This window comes from Salvia miltiorrhiza, chromosome 6, assembly GCF_028751815.1.
Source record: "Salvia miltiorrhiza cultivar Shanhuang (shh) chromosome 6, IMPLAD_Smil_shh, whole genome shotgun sequence".
NCBI classification, from domain to species: Eukaryota; Viridiplantae; Streptophyta; class Magnoliopsida; order Lamiales; family Lamiaceae; genus Salvia; species Salvia miltiorrhiza.
This window is the reverse complement of record NC_080392.1, coordinates 28,127,556-28,150,701: the sequence shown is the minus strand read 5'-3', so window position 1 is coordinate 28,150,701 and position 23,146 is coordinate 28,127,556. Positions and strand designations below refer to the sequence as shown.

The 23,146-nt window shown below is 37.0% G+C and overlaps 3 long non-coding RNA genes across 4 annotated transcripts; all 3 read left to right on the top strand.

The window, feature by feature from the left end:
- The first annotated feature begins 2,060 nt into the window (after positions 1 to 2,060).
- LOC130988998 (uncharacterized) lies at positions 2,061 to 3,381 on the top strand. Its single transcript, XR_009090365.1, has 2 exons — positions 2,061 to 2,517; positions 3,098 to 3,381. It is a non-coding gene; the product is annotated as an uncharacterized LOC130988998 (long non-coding RNA).
- Positions 3,382 to 11,621: 8,240 nt separating this feature from the next.
- Positions 11,622 to 12,765, top strand: LOC130989001 (uncharacterized). The gene is made up of 2 exons (XR_009090367.1): positions 11,622 to 11,901; positions 12,482 to 12,765. It is a non-coding gene; the product is annotated as an uncharacterized LOC130989001 (long non-coding RNA).
- A 6,522-nt stretch (positions 12,766 to 19,287) lies between these two features.
- On the top strand, positions 19,288 to 22,167 carry LOC130988994 (uncharacterized). 2 transcript variants are annotated; one of them, XR_009090359.1, is made up of 3 exons: positions 19,288 to 19,467; positions 19,557 to 21,303; positions 21,884 to 22,167. It is a non-coding gene; the product is annotated as an uncharacterized LOC130988994 (long non-coding RNA). The 2 variants fall into 2 exon arrangements; XR_009090360.1 differs by having other exon boundaries at positions 19,288 to 21,303.
- The last annotated feature ends 979 nt before the right edge of the window (positions 22,168 to 23,146 follow it).

Below are 23,146 nucleotides of genomic sequence, written 5' to 3'. Positions count from 1 at the left end.
GGCAATAATATTGTTCTCGTCATGTAGTGGAACCATCACAGGATGGAAAGGGCCACAAAAGAGATGAATAAACGAATGACTAGTATAACAAGATAGAATACCATATATGCAATTCCGAGGACGGAATTTTTTTTAAGGAGGGAGGAATGTAATACCCCGTTTCCCTGAGTTAAATTTAGAATTTATTTTCGAAATTTAGAAGTAAGATGATTCACGCCGGATATAAAGAAAATGAATTTATTTTAATTCCAACAAACGATTTGCAAAATCTTTTTTGTAAATGTCAGTCATTTAAATTCTTATGCATTTCATATTTATTTAAATTGAGCATTTAGTATCTACACGAGCTATTTATTTAAGCAAACACTGAAGAATTATTACAATTTTCATAATACAACCCGGAAGACTTTTTATTTTATTCTCACCTACTTCTCTCCCTCACCTAACACACACTCACCTACTACTCACCTACTCCCTCCCACACCCACCTACTCCCTCCTTTTTGCAAAGTTAACATCACTAAGACACTACCCACTCCCACCACCAACTCCCTGCAAAAAGCATGCCTACTGCAGCACACCCACTGATATACTTCACCCATCCCCTTCCACTTCTACTCAATCTCCCACACAATTTGCCATATTTCACTCTCACAAGGAAACCCAACGAACAAGTGCAGAGGTAAGAACTGCAATCATAATTTCATAATTTATTTCTTACAACACAAACTCTCCACCTCAATGAATATACCATATGTGAATCAATTTTAGCTACCACACAAATTCAAGCAAACCGACCCAGCCGAAACCTTTCTAAAGGTTTTACTTCTAAATCCTTATTCCATTTTATTATAGTTCTTAATTGAGCCAAAAGCAAGGAGGCATAAGCATACATTCATTCATCTCATCGTCAGTGCATATCTTTTATGCATATCGATTTAAAGCACAGAGACACAAGGATACATTTATACATCATTCGAGTAATAAAAAAATAATTTGAGAAAAAGTTTGTAGCTTTGAATCTCCTTATTTCCATACTTGCTGTGTCGAGTCGGGTTGCTTGGTTGCTAGCTGAGAAAGTCGAGAGAATGAGGGAGAGGCCAGGGCACGGCGGCTCCGCCACTGCTGTCCGGCCAAGGGCAGGGACGAGGGAGAGTCGAGGGTGATGTTCTGGTAAAGAGAGAGAGAGGGATGAGGAGGCGGTGGATGGCTTTCTGTTGATGCTGTTGTTGACGGTTGAATCGAGTCGGGGGAAGAGGGTGGCGGCCGTGGCACTGCCGCAGTTGCCGGAGTTCTGTGAGGGTGGCTTCTGAGAGGGCAGGTTCGGAGAAGAGGTAGGTGGATGCCGGTGGCGTGGAGCTACTGGTAATCGGCGGTCAAGCTTGAGCATGAGAGAGACGGTGGTGGCGGTTTTGGCCGCTGCTCACCGGAGGTTGCAGGAGGCAGGGGTTATAGCTCGAGTTCTGGGGATTTAGGGAGAGGGCTCGACGGCTCTGCTGTCATTCCGAGCGGGCTAGGCGAGAGACGAGCGAGGGAGAGGGAGCTGTGCAACGGCGGCTGTCGCTTTACCGGCGGCTGCTGCTGCGGCGCTGAGTATGTGGGAGTGAGCAAAAAGCGAAAAAGAGAGGATGGGGATGAGAGTCGAGGGTTCCGGAGGGGCTGCGCTCTCGCCGGTGACGGAGGCGGCGCTTCGCCGAAGAAGAAGGGAGGGGCGCCGATTGAGAGATGTGTGAGTGTGTGCGTGTGTTTGTGAGAGGGGAGAAATAAGGGAGGGAGTGTTGGGCTTTAGGTTTGGGTTAGGGGTTGGGCTTTGAAGTGTTGGGCCTTTGTTTTAAATTTTGACTTGGGCCGATTTTAATTGAGGGTGGGCTTGCGAATTGGGCTCAATTTATTTAATTAGTTATGGGCCGATTTTTATAAGTACTTGGGCCGAGATTTTTAATTAAATGGGCTGGGTTATTTCTTAATTTTGGGCCGATTTTCTATATTAAGTTGGGCCTTTGATTATTTTAAATCATGGGCTGCCCAAGTATTTATTTAATTGGATTTGTACAGATTTTATTTAAAGGAGCTACACTATTATAATTAATTAGACTTATTAAGTTTAATTAATTATTTTCAAAGAGTAAATTTTTATAATAATATTAAATTATTATTATAAGCATATTTTAAGTAAATTACTTATTATATGCTAAGCATGACAAGATTTGCATTATATTTTGCAATAAGAATATTTATGATTTAATTGGTTTTATTTATAATTCCAATTATTAAAAGATGAGTAAGAATATTGTTGGTGTTCTTAACTCAAGAGAAAATGTTTTCAATTATTTATTCATTAAATTTTGAAAACCCGGCTAAGTGAATCATAGAATATTAAGCACTACACCATGACTTAAGATTAGAATTCAAGGAGACCTATTGAGAATAGATTTCTTGTAGGCTTTGAGCAACAGGAGGATTAGCACTGCTATTCCGATTCAGAGATAAGGATAAACGACAGGCTTTGCCTAATCAGGTGGGCATTACTTTTACTATACGTATATAGAGATCCCCTGCGTGTCGTAGGCCTCTTATACGAATATATGCATGAGATGATTTTAACTGTTAATTTCAGTTTATTATTATGCCCAAATGATAAATGACTCTTATGAAATGAAAATGAAATGTTTATGAAATGAAATGATTGACTGCCAAAAATGTTTATGTTTTTATATGTATCCTATCTGTGTTGGTTCGCCAACTTTAAAGGAAATCCAATTGGGATCCTATGCTAGACAAAGGTCGCTAGCTAGGGTTAACGTGTACACTTATGGAGACCGCGAGTCGCTTGCGACCGGTCTTGGCATCCGTGGTAAGGAGGCCTCCTTCCCGGCGCGTGACAGAAAGGAACAGATATGGATCATATGAAGGAAAATGATCGGCCGATCGACTTTATGAAAATGAAAGAAATATTTTAGTAAGCACAGGTCATTTAAGAAAACCCCTGTGTGTTACTGTTATGGCAGTTCAATTTATATATGTATGCATGTTGTATTTTCGGCTATGCCCACTGAGTATTTTTATACTCAGCCCTGCATGTATTTCTAAATGTGCAGGTTGAGCAGTTGATGGAATGGAATGATGTTGAGCGGGTGTTCCTTTGACATTTCAAGAAATGTAACCTTGAGTATACATCTTCATATGTATATCTCACACGCTTTCCGCTGCAAAACACTTTGATTAAGATAGCTCTATGATATGAAGTTGTGATACGTGTTATTGGGTAACCACCTTAATCAGTTCTCAATTATGTGTATCCAAATAATCATATATGATCCTAGCATTTTATCTATGAGTGACATTTCCATATACTTTAATGTTAAGTAATTGTCCATTTCCATTTCTTATTGTTCACCCCAAGTCATAACCCCGGTTAACCCGTCATTGGGATAGTGGGCTGTGACAGAGTGGTATCAGAGCGGTTCGTTCGCTCTGGCCCTAGAAACCTTATTCTAAAGAGTCAAGTCTAGTTTGATTCTTTAGACTTACACGGGTTCATATGGCACCGCTCAACACTCCATTGCATCGTGCTCAATCAAGGAAAGAAGGTAACTGCAGTTTCAACGTTTTAAAGATGTTAATGTTCTAAAATGCTTCATGAATATGTTTATGTGAAGAGCAGGTTATGATGAAATGTTGAATGTTTTGCCTTTCATGGCATATTTTCGCAATCTATGATGTTATGATCAGACGAATGATAGAAAAATTGACATATGTTTTCCCGGAGAACATAGATTGCTATAAGTTGCATGATCACAATTTTAAAAGAACATAGACTACTAGATTAGTAGGATATCTCTACAATCTAGATTCTTAAGGTGATGATGTAGAAGAATGAAAGAGAACTTAGAGCATTTCAGCTCCCTCAAGAAAACAATGATTCTTTTGAACTACAAAGAGGAATGGAAAGATATGTACGAGGTAAAGGAAAAACACAGAATGACGATACGCGACGAATTCAAGGTAAACGTTGCATCAAAGGTTGAACCATAGTCTCTACGTTCAAATGTTCAAGTACGACGGAATATCAAATCGACTTTTGCTACAGGATAGATTTTATGAATAGAGTGTTTTGCCTGTGTACGTATGTCTGTGTGTATATGTCTTAAGAGAGGTTTGGGGTTTGAGATCAATAGGATAGGGAACCTTAAGATAAGTTTAATTGTCATAATGAACTTATGTTTTGTTATGTATAGTATGTTCATGGCCCTTCAAGTTCGGGACGATGTTTCTCGTGTGACTGGGAGGTGATGATGTTGGACCTGGCCAGTCCACATGATCCAAATCTCAGTAGACGTCTTTTGGGTTGAAAACCCATGTGTTTCAACTTTCGGTTGAAAAGCCAGATGGGTTCATACTCGAGGTCATTTTGTTCGACCTAGTAGTTAATCATTTCATACCCTCTGGTCATTCTTTTGATTCTCTTGAACAATTTCTACAACACCTTGTTTTGATGTTGTGTTGAGTTTGAGCCTTGCAACTCGTGAGTTGTCATAATAGATCCCCTTGTTTGATATGACCAAGAAATGTTAGTCTACCGATGTAGTATACTACCCAAACTATGACTTCATATAATTGTGTCTCATTGTAATTAGTTGAGATTATTAGTCTTTGTCCTATAAATGATATCGACCACTCATTATGATAGAAATTCAGAGTTCAAGCTAAGACCGTAATATAGTGTTCGAGTACGAGGACTTAAGTTAATTGGTCTATGATAGTTTTAAGATAAATTCATAGGAAAGTGTTATTCATGTGATAGGTAACAAGAAATGGGTTGATGACTATTTTAGTCTTTGGAAAAAAGAATACCCTGTAGATGAGCCCTAGGAATGAGGTAGGAGCAAAATGAACCGCCGAAAAAGGACGAGGGAACTTATTCTCAAGTAAATCTCATGTATATAAATTGGAATTAGGAATCCAATTGATATGAGGAGAGACCCGAATCTATTCTAGATCGGAAAGTTAAAGTACTAAGGAATAAGTCGATACCTTTAGTAATAGTTCTTTGGAAGCACCATGATCAAGAAGAGGCGACGTGAGAACTCGAGTTTAGCATGAAGGAGAAATACCCAGAATTATTTCCTGTGGTACAAATTTCGGAACGAAATTTCTTTTAAGGGGGATAGTATATCATACCCCGACTTTTAATCCCTGATTAAGGGCTTAATTATTAATAATTAGGATTCGGCATCCATTTATAATAAAAACTGGTTTGATTTATCTGATGTGATTTAATCATTATATATGTGTTTTAATGTGCTTAGTTAAAGGAAAATTTTTATAAATGTGGTGCATAAGTTTTAATTGGTGAGTTAAGTGTATTTATATGAGCCACATGAATTTTAAATTATGCATGAAGTCATGAATTTTATCTAAATTTGATAGTACATGTAACACCCCGTACTTTTCCCTATGTTGTGAGATAGTGTCTTAACACTATTGAGAATACTGAGATGTCAGAGAGATTGACTGTCCTATTAAGAAAATAGGAATAATGAGTTGGAAATAGAATCGAGAAAGAAAGAGTGAAAAACCTTGATAAAAAAAAAAAAAAAAAATCGGTCGGAGAGACGTCTAGTTTGTCTGTGTTTGCCGACTGCTTTGACGTGATATTATGTGAAATTACATGACTGATTGATTATGTGAGTTTTGTTACGTATGTCATTGTGAGCAAGTTATTATGATTTTTATTTGATGACTTTAGCACTTGGAATTTTAATTAAGTTTTCAAAGCAAGTGCAGTTTATTTTTACCGAGAAATCAAAGAATGCCGGTTTATGAAAATTTTTCCAAACAAAATATTTTTAAATCATTTTTCCTATGATGAGGAATATTATAATTGAGTGAGTGCACTAATATTAGTGCCATATTTATTTTAAATATTGGTCACAAGAGTTTTGTAGCATTGCATTAATTAGTAATTAGTCTTTTATGATTTTGTTAATGTAGCTTAATACATGATTTATTCTAGACTACACAACCTTACACACACATGATTATTTTAATCTAATAAGCATGTGATTAATTTCCTTAGCCTTACTTGAAGTGGACGTGTGGTATGAAGATGAAGGGAAGGGATTAGTGTATAGGGGGGACAAGTATTAAATGGTGAATAGTGTTTGGTCTCCAATCATCCTTCCTAAGCAAGACAAATTCACTTCATTTCCCTCATTTTCTTCACCATTCGGCCACTCTCAATTTCTCTCCCTCTCTTCCGATTTTGCTCCAAAAGATCACCATAGATGAATCACCAAAGCTTCCAAGTTCACATCAAGATCAATTCCTCCACCAAATCAACATAAACACCTTTCAATTCTTGAAGATTTCAAGAGGACCGTGGGGTTTGGTTTGAAGAGTGAGAAAGGAAAACTTTGATTTTTGTTTAATCTTGGGTAAGTGATTCTTATTTTTATAGATCTAGATTGTATGATGTTATATGTGAGTATATGATCATGATTGAGCAAGAAAATCACCCAACTTATTTCTATGAAATTTTCGAAAATTAGGGGCTTGAAACCCTACGAAATTTTGTTGTTTGTTTTCTTGAATTGGCTTGAGTTATATGATGATTGATGATTATTGAGTTAATATATATGAAAATCTTGATGATTAGCCATGAGATATAGATTTTTCTATTAGGTTAGTTTACCTAAAATTGGGATGTTGAGATCCTATGGATAAATTGATGTATTGATGATGGATTTGAGTTTATGAGATGATCTAGATGATTAATGATGGATGAGATTGAAGCTTGAGGTTGAGAGGTGAAAAATGAAAAGTGTTAGTTTGAGGAAGAAGATGACATACATGTGTATCTATATGTGATCTTGTTTTATGATGTTGATTTGTGCTAATTGGTAACCTAGGATGTTAGATCTATGATTTGATCAATAGGTTATACATGATTAGTGATATTTTCAAAAGAGTTTAGTTTAATAAAAATTAGGACTTTTTGCCTATGTGTTATTAAAGTGATTTTGGCTTAAGATATATGTATTTGAGCATGATATTAGTGTATAATTATGTTTGAGTAAGTCTTTTGTTGGCTAAGAAAATTTTTGACTTAGTTTAGTTTATATGAGTTTTTGAGTTTTCATATTTTGAGAAGTCGATGATTGATAAAATGAGGTTTAATTGCTTTATGACCATTATGTGAAAGTTTGTCATGTTTTATTAAGAGTTTTATGATGATACATGAAGTTTCATTAGAGTTCAGTACATGATAAAAGAGAATCTATATGTGTATAATGATTTATATGATGAATGAGATCATGTTTGAATAATTGAGTAATTTTGTGCATGAAAATGAAAAGAGAATTTTAATGATGCGTTCATTGAAACGTTTTACTAGAGATTTGAGGTTATGATGTAAGAAGAGAGTCAAGATTTGAGTATGATGAGCATTATATTGTGCTTGAATGTTTGTGAGTGTTATATGTGTTTAAAATGAGCTTTAATGAGTTTCCTTGAAGGAATGTTGAGTTGAGTATTTTAAGAGTTTGAGATGAGATTTTGGTGAATTTCGTAGGCCTACTGACCTACTGTGATCGACGTTTTTTTCAATGTCAAAATGCTTTGAAAATTTTATACCAAATCTCTACATGAGTCTTGAGAACATCGGTAAAATTTCAAGTCATTTGGACTTCGTTTACTATTTTTATAAAATACAAAACCGAAACTGCACATTACTACCGAGAGTTTCAGAGAGCAGGGGAAAGAGTCATTCATTTCAGTAGCTTCCTGTGTGATCTAGCTTTCCAAAATTTTATGGTATTAACCTTATTGTGTTAGCTAGATATCCACAAAATTTGAGCCCAGTTTGACAGCATTTACTATTTTTCAAAAATCCAAGTTTTCGATTGCTCAAAACTGCCGAATATGGTAGACTGTAGTAAAACAGTCATATCTCCTAGAATACTTGGAGTTTTTGACTCTACTTTTTTTTATATGAAAATAGACTCGATGACCTTTCTTTTGGTATGAGTCTCGAGTCCAGGAGGTGTCGGAGTAAGAACAGGTTAGATTTGAAAGTTGAGTCAGTGTAAAAACAAAGCATGTTTTGATAATGTTTGATTGTGTTTTCTTATATGCCTTATGTGATTGTGTTGTCTATGTGTTGAATGAGATTGGATGAGCCTTATATGAGAGATAAATCGAGACTTAGTACCATGATTTTCTTGAAACTTATCCTTGAACTCAAGGATTTGAGATGAGTGGAGAGTTTATATAGAGATGAGTAAAGAGATAGAATATGAGATAGAGCATGAGTTAAGGCTTTATGAGTATGGATTTTAAAAGGATTAAAATGTTTTAAATCAATTCCTTTTTAATGGAGTTTAAAATGCTTATTTAAGTCATTTATAAATGAATAATGAGAAATGCGTAAAGGAGTTCGTAAATGAATTGCGGCATGAGATTTTCAATTCCCCTAGTAAACTAGGGAGATATTATGAAGGAACAAGCAATGAACGAGACTCTCACCACCGAGTCACTACAACAATTGGAGAAGGAAAAAGTTCACGCACAAACAAGATATGTACATCACCTCAAGATGGAGGTAAAGAAAAAGGAAATGGAAGGAAAGCACTAGAACTAAACTTAAGGTATAACCCAACCCCAAGGCTAGTAGGCTCAAGTTAAGAGAGTGAATGCTTTGGCTAAAGTGCCAGAAGCTACAGCAAGAATAAAGTTGGAACGCCACCACAATGGAAACTTAGAAACCCCATTAAATAATCATTTGGAAATGAGAAAATGAGTTTACATGGCAGAAGGAGTGCCATTAATCTTTAAGTGAAAGTTACCAAGATGATGAGAAAAGTTTGATGTTAGAATTTCCTAGTCAAATCTGAGAAGGTGACTTAGGACGAAGGAAACAATTAAGGTAGTTCACCACTTTACTAAGATGAAGTGGGTGAAAGAATGTTGTTAGGTCCTAAACTGGTCCAATAGATGATTGAGAAAGTCGACCACATCAAGCAAAGAAACAAAGAAACTCAAGATAGACAAAAGTCTTATGCCGATAAACGCCGATCGGAATTAGAATTTAATGTTGGGGATCGAGTTTTCCTCAAAGTCTCTCCCTCAAAGGGAGTTATACGTTTCGGAAAGAAGGGCAAGTTACGACCCCGTTATATAGGACCTTTTGAGATCCTAGATAAGTTAGGCCTTTGTAGCCTATAAGTTGGCTCTGCCACCAAGCATTGTGGATGTAAACAATACGTATAGCATCTCGCAATTAAGAAAGCATGTGATTAAGCAAGATAAAGTAGTCTTAGCCAGGACCTAAGTTGTGAAGAGAAATCAGTCCAAATACTTGATCGCAAGATTCAAGTTTTACGAGGCAATAATATTGTTCTCGTCATGTAGTGGAACCATCACAGGATGGAAAGGGCCACAAAAGAGATGAATAAACGAATGACTAGTATAACAAGATAGAATACCGGATATGCAATTCCGAGGACGGAATTTTTTTTAAGGAGGGAGGAATGTAATACCCCATTTCCCTGAGTTAAATTTAGAATTTATTTTCGAAATTTAGAAGTAAGATGATTCACGCCGGATATAAAGAAAATGAATTTATTTTAATTCCAACAAACGATTTGCAAAATCTTTTTTGTAAATGTCAGTCATTTAAATTCTTATGCATTTCATATTTATTTAAATTGAGCATTTAGTATCTACACGAGCTATTTATTTAAGCAAACACTGAAGAATTATTACAATTTTCATAATACAACCCGGAAGACTTTTTATTTTATTCTCACCTACTTCTCTCCCTCACCTAACACACACTCACCTACTACTCACCTACTCCCTCCCACACCCACCTACTCCCTCCTTTTTGCAAAGTTAACATCACTAAGACACTACCCACTCCCACCACCAACTCCCTGCAAAAAGCATGCCTACTGCAGCACACCCACTGATATACTTCACCCATCCCCTTCCACTTCTACTCAATCTCCCACACAATTTGCCATATTTCACTCTCACAAGGAAACCCAACGAACAAGTGCAGAGGTAAGAACTGCAATCATAATTTCATAATTTATTTCTTACAACACAAACTCTCCACCTCAATGAATATACCATATGTGAATCAATTTCAGCTACCACACAAATTCAAGCAAACCGACCCAGCCGAAACCTTTCTAAAGGTTTTACTTCTAAATCCTTATTCCATTTTATTGTAGTTCTTAATTGAGCCAAAAGCAAGGAGGCATAAGCATACATTCATTCATCTCATCGTCAGTGCATATCTTTTATGCATATCGAATTAAAGCACAGAGACACAAGCATACATTTATACATCATTCGAGTAATAAAAAAATAATTTGAGAAAAAGTTTGTAGCTTTGAATCTCCTTATTTCCATACTTGCTGTGTCGAGTCGGGTTGCTTGGTTGCTAGCTGAGAAAGTCGAGAGAATGAGGGAGAGGCCAGGGCACGGCGGCTCCGCCACTCCTGTCCGGCCAAGGGCAGGGACGAGGGAGAGTCGAGGGTGATGTTCTGGTAAAGAGAGAGAGAGGGATGAGGAGGCGGTGGATGGCTTTCTGTTGATGCTGTTGTTGACGGTTGAATCGAGTCGGGGGAAGAGGGTGGCGGCCGTGGCACTGCCGCAGTTGCCGGAGTTCTGTGAGGGTGGCTTCTGAGAGGGCAGGTTCGGAGAAGAGGTAGGTGGATGCCGGTGGCGTGGAGCTACTGGTAATCGGCGGTCAAGCTTGAGCATGAGAGAGACGGTGGTGGCGGGTTTTGGCCGCTGCTCGCCGGAGGTTGCAGGAGGCAGGGGTTATAGCTCGAGTTCTGGGGATTTAGGGAGAGGGCTCGACGGCTCTGCTGTCATTCCGAGCGGGCTAGGCGAGAGACGAGCGAGGGAGAGGGAGCTGTGCAACGGCGGCTGTCGCTTTACCGGCGGCTGCTGCTGCGGCGCTGAGTATGTGGGAGTGAGCGAAAAGCGAAAAAGAGAGGACGGGGATGAGAGTCGAGGGTTCCGGAGGGGCTGCGCTCTCGCCGGTGACGGAGGCGGCGCTTCGCCGAAGAAGAAGGGAGGGGCGCCGATTGAGAGATGTGTGAGTGTGTGCGTGTGTTTGTGAGAGGGGAGAAATAAGGGAGGGAGTGTTGGGCTTTAGGTTTGGGTTAGGGGTTGGGCTTTGAAGTGTTGGGCCTTTGTTTTAAATTTTGACTTGGGCCGATTTTAATTGAGGGTGGGCTTGCGAATTGGGCTCAATTTATTTAATTAGTTATGGGCCGATTTTTATAAGTACTTGGGCCGAGATTTTTAATTAAATGGGCTGGGTTATTTCTTAATTTTGGGCCGATTTTCTATATTAAGCTGGGCCTTTGATTATTTTAAATCATGGGCTGCCCAAGTATTTATTTAATTGGATTTGTACAGATTTTATTTAAAGGAGCTACACTATTATAATTAATTAGACTTATTAAGTTTAATTAATTATTTTCAAAGAGTAAATTTTTATAATAATATTAAATTATTATTATAAGCATATTTTAAGTAAATTACTTATTATATGCTAAGCATGACAAGATTCGCATTATATTTTGCAATAAGAATATTTATGATTTAATTGGTTTTATTTATAATTCCAATTATTAAAAGATGAGTAAGAATATTGTTGGTGTTCTTAACTCAAGAGAAAATGTTTTCAATTATTTATTCATTAAATTTTGAAAACCCGGCTAAGTGAATCATAGAATATTAAGCACTACACCATGACTTAAGATTAGAATTCAAGGAGACCTATTGAGAATAGATTTCTTGTAGGCTTTGAGCAACAGGAGGATTAGCACTGCTATTCCGATTCAGAGATAAGGATAAACGACAGGCTTTGCCTAATCAGGTGGGCATTACTTTTACTATACGTATATAGAGATCCCCTGCGTGTCGTAGGCCTCTTATACGAATATATGCATGAGATGATTTTAACTGTTAATTTCAGTTTATTATTATGCCCAAATGATAAATGACTCTTATGAAATGAAAATGAAATGTTTATGAAATGAAATGATTGACTGCCAAAAATGTTTATGTTTTTATATGTATCCTATCTGTGTTGGTTCGCCAACTTTAAAGGAAATCCAATTGGGATCCTATGCTAGACAAAGGTCGCTAGCTAGGGTTAACGTGTACACTTATGGAGACCGCGAGTCGCTTGCGACCGGTCTTGGCGTCCGTGGTAAGGAGGCCTCCTTCCCGGCGCGTGACAGAAAGGAACAGATATGGATCATATGAAGGAAAATGATCGGCCGATCGACTTTATGAAAATGAAAGAAATATTTTAGTAAGCACAGGTCATTTAAGAAAACCCCTGTGTGTTACTGTTATGGCAGTTCAATTTATATATGTATGCATGTTGTATTTTCGGCTATGCCCACTGAGTATTTTTATACTCAGCCCTGCATGTATTTCTAAATGTGCAGGTTGAGCAGTTGATGGAATGGAATGATGTTGAGCGGGTGTTCCTTTGACATTTCAAGAAATGTAACCTTGAGTATACATCTTCATATGTATATCTCACACGCTTTCCGCTGCAAAACACTTTGATTAAGATAGCTCTATGATATGAAGTTGTGATACGTGTTATTGGGTAACCACCTTAATCAGTTCTCAATTATGTGTATCCAAATAATCATATATGATCCTAGCATTTTATCTATGAGTGACATTTCCATATACTTTAATGTTAAGTAATTGTCCATTTCCATTTCTTATTGTTCACCCCAAGTCATAACCCCGGTTAACCCGTCATTGGGATAGTGGGCTGTGACAGAGTGGTATCAGAGCGGTTCGTTCGCTCTGGCCCTAGAAACCTTATTCTAAAGAGTCAAGTCTAGTTTGATTCTTTAGACTTACACGGGTTCATATGGCACCGCTCAACACTCCATTGCATCGTGCTCAATCAAGGAAAGAAGGTAACTGCAGTTTCAACGTTTTAAAGATGTTAATGTTCTAAAATGCTTCATGAATATGTTTATGTGAAGAGCAGGTTATGATGAAATGTTGAATGTTTTGCCTTTCATGGCATATTTTCGCAATCTATGATGTTATGATCAGACGAATGATAGAAAAATTGACATATGTTTTCCCGGAGAACATAGATTGCTATAAGTTGCATGATCACAATTTTAAAAGAACATAGACTACTAGATTAGTAGGATATCTCTACAATCTAGATTCTTAAGGTGATGATGTAGAAGAATGAAAGAGAACTTAGAGCATTTCAGCTCCCTCAAGAAAACAATGATTCTTTTGAACTACAAAGAGGAATGGAAAGATATGTACGAGGTAAAGGAAAAACACAGAATGACGATACGCGACGAATTCAAGGTAAACGTTGCATCAAAGGTTGAACCATAGTCTCTACGTTCAAATGTTCAAGTACGACGGAATATCAAATCGACTTTTGCTACAGGATAGATTTTATGAATAGAGTGTTTTGCCTGTGTACGTATGTCTGTGTGTATATGTCTTAAGAGAGGTTTGGGGTTTGAGATCAATAGGATAGGGAACCTTAAGATAAGTTTAATTGTCATAATGAACTTATGTTTTGTTATGTATAGTATGTTCATGGCCCTTCAAGTTCGGGACGATGTTTCTCGTGTGACTGGGAGGTGATGATGTTGGACCTGGCCAGTCCACATGATCCAAATCTCAGTAGACGTCTTTTGGGTTGAAAACCCATGTGTTTTCAACTTTCGGTTGAAAAGCCAGATGGGTTCATACTCGAGGTCATTTTGTTCGACCTAGTAGTTAATCATTTCATACCCTCTGGTCATTCTTTTGATTCTCTTGAACAATTTCTACAACACCTTGTTTTGATGTTGTGTTGAGTTTGAGCCTTGCAACTCGTGAGTTGTCATAATAGATCCCCTTGTTTGATATGACCAAGAAATGTTAGTCTACCGATGTAGTATACTACCCAAACTATGACTTCATATAATTGTGTCTCATTGTAATTAGTTGAGATTATTAGTCTTTGTCCTATAAATGATATCGACCACTCATTATGATAGAAATTCAGAGTTCAAGCTAAGACCGTAATATAGTGTTCGAGTACGAGGACTTAAGTTAATTGGTCTATGATAGTTTTAAGATAAATTCATAGGAAAGTGTTATTCATGTGATAGGTAACAAGAAATGGGTTGATGACTATTTTAGTCTTTGGAAAAAAGAATACCCTATAGATGAGCCCTAGGAATGAGGTAGGAGCAAAATGAACCGCCGAAAAAGGACGAGGGAACTTATTCTCAAGTAAATCTCATGTATATAAATTGGAATTAGGAATCCAATTGATATGAGGAGAGACCCGAATCTATTCTAGATCGGAAAGTTAAAGTACTAAGGAATAAGTCGATACCTTTAGTAATAGTTCTTTGGAAGCAACATGATCAAGAAGAGGCGACGTGAGAACTCGAGTTTAGCATGAAGGAGAAATACCCAGAATTATTTCCTGTGGTACAAATTTCGGAACGAAATTTCTTTTAAGGGGGATAGTATATCATACCCCGACTTTTAATCCCTGATTAAGGGCTTAATTATTAATAATTAGGATTCGGCATCCATTTATAATAAAAACTGGTTTGATTTATCTGATGTGATTTAATCATTATATATGTGTTTTAATGTGCTTAGTTAAAGGAAAATTTTTATAAATGTGGTGCATAAGTTTTAATTGGTGAGTTAAGTGTATTTATATGAGCCACATGAATTTTAAATTATGCATGAAGTCATGAATTTTATCTAAATTTGATAGTACATGTAACACCCCGTACTTTTCCCTATGTTGTGAGATAGTGTCTTAACACTATTGAGAATACTGAGATGTCAGAGAGATTGACTGTCCTATTAAGAAAATAGGAATAATGAGTTGGAAATAGAGTCGAGAAAGAAAGAGTGAAAAACCTTGATAAAAAAATAAAAAAATAAAAAAAATAAAAAAAAAAATCGGTCGGAGAGACGTCTAGTTTGTCTGTGTTTGCCGACTGCTTTGACGTGATATTATGTGAAATTACATGACTGATTGATTATGTGAGTTTTGTTACGTATGTCATTGTGAGCAAGTTATTATGATTTTTATTTGATGACTTTAGCACTTGGAATTTTAATTAAGTTTTCAAAGCAAGTGCAGTTTATTTTTACCGAGAAATCAAAGAATGCCGGTTTATGAAAATTTTTCCAAACAAAATATTTTTAAATCATTTTTCCTATGATGAGGAATATTATAATTGAGTGAGTGCACTAATATTAGTGCCATATTTATTTTAAATATTGGTCACAAGAGTTTTGTAGCATTGCATTAATTAGTAATTAGTCTTTTATGATTTTGTTAATGTAGCTTAATACATGATTTATTCTAGACTACACAACCTTACACACACATGATTATTTTAATCTAATAAGCATGTGATTAATTTCCTTAGCCTTACTTGAAGTGGACGTGTGGTATGAAGATGAAGGGAAGGGATTAGTGTATAGGGGGGACAAGTATTAAATGGTGAATAGTGTTTGGTCTCCAATCATCCTTCCTAAGCAAGACAAATTCACTTCATTTCCCTCATTTTCTTCACCATTCGGCCACTCTCAATTTCTCTCCCTCTCTTCCGATTTTGCTCCAAAAGATCACCATAGATGAATCACCAAAGCTTCCAAGTTCACATCAAGATCAATTCCTCCACCAAATCAACATAAACACCTTTCAATTCTTGAAGATTTCAAGAGGACCGTGGGGTTTGGTTTGAAGAGTGAGAAAGGAAAACTTTGATTTTTGTTTAATCTTGGGTAAGTGATTCTTATTTTTATAGATCTAGATTGTATGATGTTATATGTGAGTATATGATCATGATTGAGCAAGAAAATCACCCAACTTATTTCTATGAAATTTTCGAAAATTAGGGGCTTGAAACCCTACGAAATTTTGTTGTTTGTTTTCTTGAATTGGCTTGAGTTATATGATGATTGATGATTATTGAGTTAATATATATGAAAATCTTGATGATTAGCCATGAGATATAGATTTTTCTATTAGGTTAGTTTATCTAAAATTGGGATGTTGAGATCCTATGGATAAATTGATGTATTGATGATGGATTTGAGTTTATGAGATGATCTAGATGATTAATGATGGATGAGATTGAAGCTTGAGGTTGAGAGGTGAAAAATGAAAAGTGTTAGTTTGAGGAAGAAGATGACATACATGTGTATCTATATGTGATCTTGTTTTATGATGTTGATTTGTGCTAATTGGTAACCTAGGATGTTAGATCTATGATTTGATCAATAGGTTATACATGATTAGTGATATTTTCAAAAGAGTTTAGTTTAATAAAAATTAGGACTTTTTGCCTATGTGTTATTAAAGTGATTTTGGCTTAAGATATATGTATTTGAGCATGATATTAGTGTATAATTATGTTTGAGTAAGTCTTTTGTTGGCTAAGAAAATTTTTGACTTAGTTTAGTTTATATGAGTTTTTGAGTTTTCATATTTTGAGAAGTCGATGATTGATAAAATGAGGTTTAATTGCTTTATGACCATTATGTGAAAGTTTGTCATGTTTTATTAAGAGTTTTATGATGATACATGAAGTTTCATTAGAGTTCAGTACATGATAAAAGAGAATCTATATGTGTATAATGATTTATATGATGAATGAGATCATGTTTGAATAATTGAGTAATTTTGTGCATGAAAATGAAAAGAGAATTTTAATGATGCGTTCATTGAAACGTTTTACTAGAGATTTGAGGTTATGATGTAAGAAGAGAGTCAAGATTTGAGTATGATGAGCATTATATTGTGCTTGAATGTTTGTGAGTGTTATATGTGTTTAAAATGAGCTTTAATGAGTTTCCTTGAAGGAATGTTGAGTTGAGTATTTTAAGAGTTTGAGATGAGATTTTGGTGAATTTCGTAGGCCTACTGACCTACTGTGATCGACGTTTTCTTCAATGTCAAAATGCTTTGAAAATTTTATACCAAATCTCTACATGAGTCTTGAGAACATCGGTAAAATTTCAAGTCATTTGGACTTCTTTTACTATTTTTATAAAATACAAAACCGAAACTGCACATTACTACCGAGAGTTTCAGAGAGCAGGGGAAAGAGTCATTCATTTCAGTAGCTTCCTGTGTGATCTAGCTTTCCAAAATTTTATGGTATTAACCTTATTGTGTTAGCTAGATATCCACAAAATTTGAGCCCAGTTTGACAGCATTTACTATTTTTCAAAAATCCAAGTTTTCGATTGCTCAAAACTGCCGAATATGGTAGACTGTAGTAAAACAGTCATATCTCCTAGAATACTTGGAGTTTTTGACTCTACTTTTTTTTATATGAAAATAGACTCGATGACCTTTCTTTTGGTATGAGTCTCGTGTCCAGGAGGTGTCGGAGTAAGAACAGGTTAGATTTGAAAGTTGAGTCAGTGTAAAAACAAAGCATGTTTTGATAATGTTTGATTGTGTTTTCTTATATGCCTTATGTGATTGTGTTGTCTATGTGTTGAATGAGATTGGATGAGCCTTATATGAGAGATAAATCGAGACTTAGTACCATGATTTTCTTGAAACTTATCCTTGAACTCAAGGATTTGAGATGAGTGGAGAGTTTATATAGAGATGAGTAAAGAGATAGAATATGAGATAGAGCATGAGTTAAGGCTTTATGAGTATGGATTTTAAAAGGATTAAAATGTTTTAAATCAATTCCTTTTTAATGGAGTTTAAAATGCTTATTTAAGTCATTTATAAATGAATAATGAGAAATGCGTAAAGGAGTTCGTAAATGAATTGCGGCATGAGATTTTCAATTCCCCTAGTAAACTAGGGAGATATTATGAAGGAACAAGCAATGAACGAGACTCTCACCACCGAGTCACTACAACAATTGGAGAAGGAAAAAGTTCACGCACAAACAAGATATGTACATCACCTCAAGATGGAGGTAAAGAAAAAGGAAATGGAAGGAAAGCACTAGAACTAAACTTAAGGTATAACCCAACCCCAAGGCTAGTAGGCTCAAGTTAAGAGAGTGAATGCTTTGGCTAAAGTGCCAGAAGCTACAGCAAGAATAAAGTTGGAACGCCACCACAATGGAAACTTAGAAACCCCATTAAATAATCATTTGGAAATGAGAAAATGAGTTTACATGGCAGAAGGAGTGCCATTAATCTTTAAGTGAAAGTTACCAAGATGATGAGAAAAGTTTGATGTTAGAATTTCCTAGTCAAATCTGAGAAGGTGACTTAGGACGAAGGAAACAATTAAGGTAGTTCACCACTTTACTAAGATGAAGTGGGTGAAAGAATGTTGTTAGGTCCTAAACTGGTCCAATAGATGATTGAGAAAGTCGACCACATCAAGCAAAGAAACAAAGAAACTCAAGATAGACAAAAGTCTTACGCCGATAAACGCCGATCGGAATTAGAATTTAATGTTGGGGATCGAGTTTTCCTCAAAGTCTCTCCCTCAAAGGGAGTTATACGTTTCGGAAAGAAGGGCAAGTTACGACCCCGTTATATAGGACCTTTTGAGATCCTAGATAAGTTAGGCCTTTGTAGCCTATAAGTTGGCTCTGCCACCAAGCATTGTGGATGTAAACAATACGTATAGCATCTCGCAATTAAGAAAGCATGTGATTAAGCAAGATAAAGTAGTCCTAGCCAGGACCTAAGTTGTGAAGAGAAATCAGTCCAAATACTTGATCGCAAGATTCAAGTTTTACGAGGCAATAATATTGTTCTCGTCATGTAGTGGAACCATCACAGGATGGAAAGGGCCACAAAAGAGATGAATAAACGAATGACTAGTATAACAAGATAGAATACCAGATATGCAATTCCGAGGACGGAATTTTTTTTAAGGAGGGAGGAATGTAATACCCCGTTTCCCTGAGTTAAATTTAGAATTTATTTTCGAAATTTAGAAGTAAGATGATTCACGCCGGATATAAAGAAAATGAATTTATTTTAATTCCAACAAACGATTTGCAAAATCTTTTTTGTAAATGTCAGTCATTTAAATTCTTATGCATTTCATATTTATTTAAATTGAGCATTTAGTATCTACACGAGCTATTTATTTAAGCAAACACTGAAGAATTATTACAATTTTCATAATACAACCCGGAAGACTTTTTATTTTATTCTCACCTACTTCTCTCCCTCACCTAACACACACTCACCTACTACTCACCTACTCCCTCCCACACCCACCTACTCCCTCCTTTTTGCAAAGTTAACATCACTAAGACACTACCCACTCCCACCACCAACTCCCTGCAAAAAGCATGCCTACTGCAGCACACCCACTGATATACTTCACCCATCCCCTTCCACTTCTACTCAATCTCCCACACAATTTGCCATATTTCACTCTCACAAGGAAACCCAACGAACAAGTGCAGAGGTAAGAACTGCAATCATAATTTCATAATTTATTTCTTACAACACAAACTCTCCACCTCAATGAATATACCATATGTGAATCAATTTCAGCTACCACACAAATTCAAGCAAACCGACCCAGCCGAAACCTTTCTAAAGGTTTTACTTCTAAATCCTTATTCCATTTTATTGTAGTTCTTAATTGAGCCAAAAGCAAGGAGGCATAAGCATACATTCATTCATCTCATCGTCAGTGCATATCTTTTATGCATATCGAATTAAAGCACAGAGACACAAGCATACATTTATACATCATTCGAGTAATAAAAAAATAATTTGAGAAAAAGTTTGTAGCTTTGAATCTCCTTATTTCCATACTTGCTGTGTCGAGTCGGGTTGCTTGGTTGCTAGCTGAGAAAGTCGAGAGAATGAGGGAGAGGCCAGGGCACGGCGGCTCCGCCACTCCTGTCCGGCCAAGGGCAGGGACGAGGGAGAGTCGAGGGTGATGTTCTGGTAAAGAGAGAGAGAGGGATGAGGAGGCGGTGGATGGCTTTCTGTTGATGCTGTTGTTGACGGTTGAATCGAGTCGGGGGAAGAGGGTGGCGGCCGTGGCACTGCCGCAGTTGCCGGAGTTCTGTGAGGGTGGCTTCTGAGAGGGCAGGTTCGGAGAAGAGGTAGGTGGATGCCGGTGGCGTGGAGCTACTGGTAATCGCCGGTCAAGCTTGAGCATGAGAGAGACGGTGGTGGCGGTTTTGGCCGCTGCTCGCCGGAGGTTGCAGGAGGCAGGGGTTATAGCTCGAGTTCTGGGGATTTAGGGAGAGGGCTCGACGGCTCTGCTGTCATTCCGAGCGGGCTAGGCGAGAGACGAGCGAGGGAGAGGGAGCTGTGCAACGGCGGCTGTCGCTTTACCGGCGGCTGCTGCTGCGGCGCTGAGTATGTGGGAGTGAGCGAAAAGCGAAAAAGAGAGGACGGGGATGAGAGTCGAGGGTTCCGGAGGGGCTGCGCTCTCGCCGGTGACGGAGGCGGCGCTTCGCCGAAGAAGAAGGGAGGGGCGCCGATTGAGAGATGTGTGAGTGTGTGCGTGTGTTTGTGAGAGGGGAGAAATAAGGGAGGGAGTGTTGGGCTTTAGGTTTGGGTTAGGGGTTGGGCTTTGAAGTGTTGGGCCTTTGTTTTAAATTTTGACTTGGGCCGATTTTAATTGAGGGTGGGCTTGCGAATTGGGCTCAATTTATTTAATTAGTTATGGGCCGATTTTTATAAGTACTTGGGCCGAGATTTTTAATTAAATGGGCTGGGTTATTTCTTAATTTTGGGCCGATTTTCTATATTAAGCTGGGCCTTTGATTATTTTAAATCATGGGCTGCCCAAGTATTTATTTAATTGGATTTGTACAGATTTTATTTAAAGGAGCTACACTATTATAATTAATTAGACTTATTAAGTTTAATTAATTATTTTCAAAGAGTAAATTTTTATAATAATATTAAATTATTATTATAAGCATATTTTAAGTAAATTACTTATTATATGCTAAGCATGACAAGATTTGCATTATATTTTGCAATAAGAATATTTATGATTTAATTGGTTTTATTTATAATTCCAATTATTAAAAGATGAGTAAGAATATTGTTGGTGTTCTTAACTCAAGAGAAAATGTTTTCAATTATTTATTCATTAAATTTTGAAAACCCGGCTAAGTGAATCATAGAATATTAAGCACTACACCATGACTTAAGATTAGAATTCAAGGAGACCTATTGAGAATAGATTTCTTGTAGGCTTTGAGCAACAGGAGGATTAGCACTGCTATTCCGATTCAGAGATAAGGATAAACGACAGGCTTTGCCTAATCAGGTGGGCATTACTTTTACTATACGTATATAGAGATCCCCTGCGTGTCGTAGGCCTCTTATACGAATATATGCATGAGATGATTTTAACTGTTAATTTCAGTTTATTATTATGCCCAAATGATAAATGACTCTTATGAAATGAAAATGAAATGTTTATGAAATGAAATGATTGACTGCCAAAAATGTTTATGTTTTTATATGTATCCTATCTGTGTTGGTTCGCCAACTTTAAAGGAAATCCAATTGGGATCCTATGCTAGACAAAGGTCGCTAGCTAGGGTTAACGTGTACACTTATGGAGACCGCGAGTCGCTTGCGACCGGTCTTGGCGTCCGTGGTAAGGAGGCCTCCTTCCCGGCGCGTGACAGAAAGGAACAGATATGGATCATATGAAGGAAAATGATCGGCCGATCGACTTTATGAAAATGAAAGAAATATTTTAGTAAGCACAGGTCATTTAAGAAAACCCCTGTGTGTTACTGTTATGGCAGTTCAATTTATATATGTATGCATGTTGTATTTTCGGCTATGCCCACTGAGTATTTTTATACTCAGCCCTGCATGTATTTCTAAATGTGCAGGTTGAGCAGTTGATGGAATGGAATGATGTTGAGCGGGTGTTCCTTTGACATTTCAAGAAATGTAACCTTGAGTATACATCTTCATATGTATATCTCACACGCTTTCCGCTGCAAAACACTTTGATTAAGATAGCTCTATGATATGAAGTTGTGATACGTGTTATTGGGTAACCACCTTAATCAGTTCTCAATTATGTGTATCCAAATAATCATATATGATCCTAGCATTTTATCTATGAGTGACATTTCCATATACTTTAATGTTAAGTAATTGTCCATTTCCATTTCTTATTGTTCACCCCAAGTCATAACCCTGGTTAACCCGTCATTGGGATAGTGGGCTGTGACATTACCAATCACCTAACACTTCTCCCACTTATACTTAAAGTTTCCTAAGTGGGTGGCATCAATCTGGCATCAATCGCATTCCCATCTTTCAATGACCATTTGCGATAAGCCTTTTGTTAAAGATCAGTAGGTTTCTCCAATATGTTAGAATTTATTCTTTGAGCACAAAAACGTCGATTTACGAATAATCGTATAACTTGGTACTTACTCTCCATGTGTTTAACCACTTGTGGTTCTTGGATTCCTTAGAGTTCGCAACTGCACTTGAGGTATCACGAAGGTGATGCTCCCACGCAAACTAGGAATTACCCTTAGATCCTGGAGGTAGTGGTCAAACCAAAAGGTTTTACCTCCCAAGAAAAAACACATAGCTCGAGGTAATTATTCTTTGTTCCGGTCAGCCTGGAAATCCGAAATCATATAATCCAAAAAGGAACTAAACTGTCTAACTGGTAAACTATCCTTATTCTCTAGTCAGGGACTTGAGAATATTATTTACCACAATTCAGTGTCCTTAACTAGGACTATACTGATATCTTACAATCATGCTAACTGCATAGCAAATATAAGATCTCGTACATAGCAATCCATACATGAAGCTATCTACTGCGGAAACGTAGAATACTGCCTTCATTTCCTCAACCTTAATAGTCATATTAAGACATAGTCTTTAGATAAAGGAACGCCATATCTAAAAGGTAGCAATCCTTTCTTGGCGGTATTCATACTACAACGAGTATTCTCAGTATCAATGTAAGACACTCGAGATAAGCCCAACATCCTTTTCTAGTGATCCCTTATTACTTTGATCACAAGGGTGTATACTGTACCTCCTTAGTCTTTCATATGAGACTGTTCGGATAACCATTACTTTATGTCTTAACAATAGCTCCATATTGTCGCCAATTAGGAGGA